The 4,546-nt window shown below is 43.4% G+C and overlaps 2 non-coding genes across 2 annotated transcripts; both read left to right on the plus strand.

Annotated features, from left to right (window-relative positions):
* Positions 1–1,389: 1,389 nt before the first annotated feature.
* On the plus strand, positions 1,390–1,496 carry LOC116359056 (U6 spliceosomal RNA). Its single transcript, XR_004206601.1, has one exon. It is a non-coding gene; the product is annotated as a U6 spliceosomal RNA (small nuclear RNA).
* Positions 1,497–3,848: 2,352 nt separating this feature from the next.
* Positions 3,849–3,955, plus strand: LOC116359057 (U6 spliceosomal RNA). Its single transcript, XR_004206602.1, has one exon. It is a non-coding gene; the product is annotated as a U6 spliceosomal RNA (small nuclear RNA).
* The last annotated feature ends 591 nt before the right edge of the window (positions 3,956–4,546 follow it).

Raw genomic sequence — 4,546 nt, forward strand, 5'->3', positions numbered from 1 at the left:
ACTTTGTTTACATACTCATCTCATATGTATATACTGTACTCGATACCATCTACTGTATCTTGCCTATGCCGCTCTGTACCATCACTCATTCATATCTTTATGTACATATTCTTTATCCCCTTACACTTGTGTGTATAAGACAGTAGTTTTGGAATTGTTAGTTAGATTACTTGTTGGTTATTACTGCATTGTCGGAAACTAGAAGCACAAGCATTTCGCTACACTCGCATTAACATCTGCTAACCATGTGTATGTGACAAATAACATTTGATTTGATTTGGTATTTTCACTAACAGTGATCATTTCCCAAGATGGCGTAGCAGTGAAGACGTGTCTCGTGTACTTTTGTATTTTTCGGATTTTTTTTGTATATATATATTTCAATTTTATTTTCAATCTATTTTCAATTTTTTATTCGATTATTCCTTCCGGTAACCTGCCTCACCCAATGTGATACGGTATCGCTATTATTATTTTTTTAGAACACATTCAGGAACCTCCAGAAGCTAACCAGATTTGTGTCAAATCTTGTTGTCCGGTCCTCTGGCAGTCTCTATGGGGGTGCCACAGGGTTCAATTCTCGCCCATTCTCTCACCTCTCTCTACTACTCTTCTGTGTCGCTCTATTCTCTCTCCTCTCTCTGTCTCTACTACTCTTCTGTGTCGCTCTATTCTGCTTCTCTCACTACTAAATGGGGAGTTGGTTATAAGTATCTTTGGCCGGGCCATGTTGCAGAGAGCGGGGGAAGGGTGGGGAACAAAGACCAGGGGAAGAGCAACTACAACCAGCAGGGGGAGGAGTCCAAAAGCTTATTACACTACATTTTAGTCTAGAATCATTCCTTAAGTTAAAATAATCAATTAAATGTCTCTACATCTATAACTAAAGTCAAAATGTCACAAAACAGCAGTTTTTACAATTGATCACTGATCACTTTCTTTCTTACCAAATTTTCACGTAAGGTACACGATTTTAAAACCCCCATGTTAGGGTATTTTTGACGTAGGCTTCACAACATTTCCTGCTACGTCTATGCGTGAGGACCTTTAGTGAATGCAGCCCCAGAGCGTGTCGGGTTTCAGTGAGTGGGTGGGGTTTTGTGCGAGGGCTTTTGTTACGTCATTATGTTCTACCCTATCAACGTCCTAGACGGGACAGTGTACTCGCATATCACCCAGCATACGTTGCAACTCTGAGGCAGAGGTTAGAACATTACAACACACGAGGTAGCCATTATTATCCCTAGCAGTTTCCTGTCTATACAATATCCTGTGGGAACCTTCTATGGGTGGTTTTTGAGCCTCTGAAGGTCTGTTTGACCCCAACCTGGATCCGAAACGTCAGGGGGGTTGTGCTCTATATATGAGGGCCTCTCCTATGTCTGTATTGTGCTCGCTTCGGCAGCACATATACTAAAATTGGAACGATACAGAGAAGATTAGCATGGCCCCTGCGCAAGGATGACACGCAAATTCGTGAAGCGTTCCTTATTTTGACCCCTTTTACCCCGATATATAAGGGGGGACATCCATCTTCCTCCTAGTATTACCCATAAGAAAATGTTTTAAATCCCATTGGAAATGGTGCCATAATGGCAGTGACTTCATGTTAATGTTGTTCCAATACCTCCATCTGGTGGCCACATAGCGCTATTGCATACATTGGTAACAACAAAACTAAGGAGATGATTGTGGACTTCAGGAAACAGCAGAGGGAACACCCCCCTATCCACATCGATGGAACAGTAGTGGAGAGGTTAGCAAGTTTTAAGTTCCTCGGCATACACATCACAGACAAACTGAATTGGTCCACCCACACAGACAGCATCGTGAAGAAGGCGCAGCAGCACCTCTTCAACCTCAGGAGGCTGAAGAAATTTGGCTTGTCACCAAAAGCACTCACAAACTTCTACAGATGCACAATCGAGAGCATCCTGGCGGGCTGTATCACCGCCTGGTACGGCAACTGCTCCGCCCACAACCGTAAGGCTCTCCAGAGGGTAGTGAGGTCTGCACAACGCATCACCGGGGGCAAACTACCTGCCCTCCAGGACACCTACACCACCTGATGTTACAGGAAGGCCATAAAGATCATCAAGGACAACAACCACCCGAGCCACTGCCTGTTCACCCCGCTATCATCCAGAAGGCGAGGTCAGTACAGGTGCATCAAAGCTGGGACCGAGAGACTGAAAAACAGCTTCTATCTCAAGGCCATCAGACTGTTAAACAGCCACCACTAACATTGAGTGGCTGCTGCCAACACACTGACTCAACTCCAGCCACTTTAATAATGGGAATTGATGGGAAATGATGTAAAATATATCACTAGCCACTTTAAACAATGCTACCTAATATAATGTTTACATACCCTACATTATTAATCTCATATGTATACGTATATACTGTACTCTATATCATCTACTGCATCTTTATGTAATACATGTATCACTAGCCACTTTAACTATGCCACTTTGTTTACATACTCATCTCATATGTATATACTGTACTCGATACCATCTACTGTATCTTGCCTATGCCGCTCTGTACCATCACTCATTCATATCTTTATGTACATATTCTTTATCCCCTTACACTTGTGTGTATAAGACAGTAGTTTTGGAATTGTTAGTTAGATTACTTGTTGGTTATTACTGCATTGTCGGAAACTAGAAGCACAAGCATTTCGCTACACTCGCATTAACATCTGCTAACCATGTGTATGTGACAAATAACATTTGATTTGATTTGGTATTTTCACTAACAGTGATCATTTCCCAAGATGGCGTAGCAGTGAAGACTTTTGTATTTTTCGGATTTTTTTTGTATATATATATTTCAATTTTATTTTCAATCTATTTTCAATTTTTTATTCGATTATTCCTTCCGGTAACCTGCCTCACCCAATGTGATACGGTATCGCTATTATTTTTTATTTTAGAACACATTCAGGAACCTCCAGAAGCTAACCAGATTTGTGTCAAATCTTGTTGTCCGGTCCTCTGGCAGTCTCTATGGGGGTGCCACAGGGTTCAATTCTCGCCCATTCTCTCACCTCTCTCTACTACTCTTCTGTGTCGCTCTATTCTCTCTCCTCTCTCTGTCTCTACTACTCTTCTGTGTCGCTCTATTCTGCTTCTCTCACTACTAAATGGGGAGTTGGTTATAAGTATCTTTGGCCGGGCCATGTTGCAGAGAGCGGGGGAAGGGTGGGGAACAAAGAACAGGGGAAGAGCAACTACAACCAGCAGGGGGAGGAGTCCAAAAGCTTATTACACTACATTTTAGTCTAGAATCATTCCTTAAGTTAAAATAATCAATTAAATGTCTCTACATCTATAACTAAAGTCAAAATGTCACAAAACAGCAGTTTTTACAATTGATCACTGATCACTTTCTTTCTTACCAAATTTTCACGTAAGGTACACGATTTTAAAACCCCCATGTTAGGGTATTTTTGACGTAGGCTTCACAACATTTCCTGCTACGTCTATGCGTGAGGACCTTTAGTGAATGCAGCCCCAGAGCGTGTCGGGTTTCAGTGAGTGGGTGGGGTTTTGTGCGAGGGCTTTTGTTACGTCATTATGTTCTACCCTATCAACGTCCTAGACGGGACAGTGTACTCGCATATCACCCAGCATACGTTGCAACTCTGAGGCAGAGGTTAGAACATTACAACACACGAGGTAGCCATTATTATCCCTAGCAGTTTCCTGTCTATACAATATCCTGTGGGAACCTTCTATGGGTGGTTTTTGAGCCTCTGAAGGTCTGTTTGACCCCAACCTGGATCCGAAACGTCAGGGGGGTTGTGCTCTATATATGAGGGCCTCTCCTATGTCTGTATTGTGCTCGCTTCGGCAGCACATATACTAAAATTGGAACGATACAGAGAAGATTAGCATGGCCCCTGCGCAAGGATGACACGCAAATTCGTGAAGCGTTCCTTATTTTGACCCCTTTTACCCCGATATATAAGGGGGGACATCCATCTTCCTCCTAGTATTACCCATAAGAAAATGTTTTAAATCCCATTGGAAATGGTGCCATAATGGCAGTGACTTCATGTTAATGTTGTTCCAATACCTCCATCTGGTGGCCACATAGCGCTATTGCATACATTGGTAACAACAAAACTAAGGAGATGATTGTGGACTTCAGGAAACAGCAGAGGGAACACCCCCCTATCCACATCGATGGAACAGTAGTGGAGAGGTTAGCAAGTTTTAAGTTCCTCGGCATACACATCACAGACAAACTGAATTGGTCCACCCACACAGACAGCATCGTGAAGAAGGCGCAGCAGCACCTCTTCAACCTCAGGAGGCTGAAGAAATTTGGCTTGTCACCAAAAGCACTCACAAACTTCTACAGATGCACAATCGAGAGCATCCTGGCGGGCTGTATCACCGCCTGGTACGGCAACTGCTCCGCCCACAACCGTAAGGCTCTCCAGAGGGTAGTGAGGTCTGCACAACGCATCACCGGGGGCAAACTACCTGCCCTCCAGGACACCTACACCACCTGATGTTACAGGAAGGCCATA

Source organism: Oncorhynchus kisutch, unplaced genomic scaffold, assembly GCF_002021735.2.
Source record: "Oncorhynchus kisutch isolate 150728-3 unplaced genomic scaffold, Okis_V2 Okis01b-Okis20b_hom, whole genome shotgun sequence".
Classification (NCBI taxonomy): domain Eukaryota; kingdom Metazoa; phylum Chordata; class Actinopteri; order Salmoniformes; family Salmonidae; genus Oncorhynchus; species Oncorhynchus kisutch.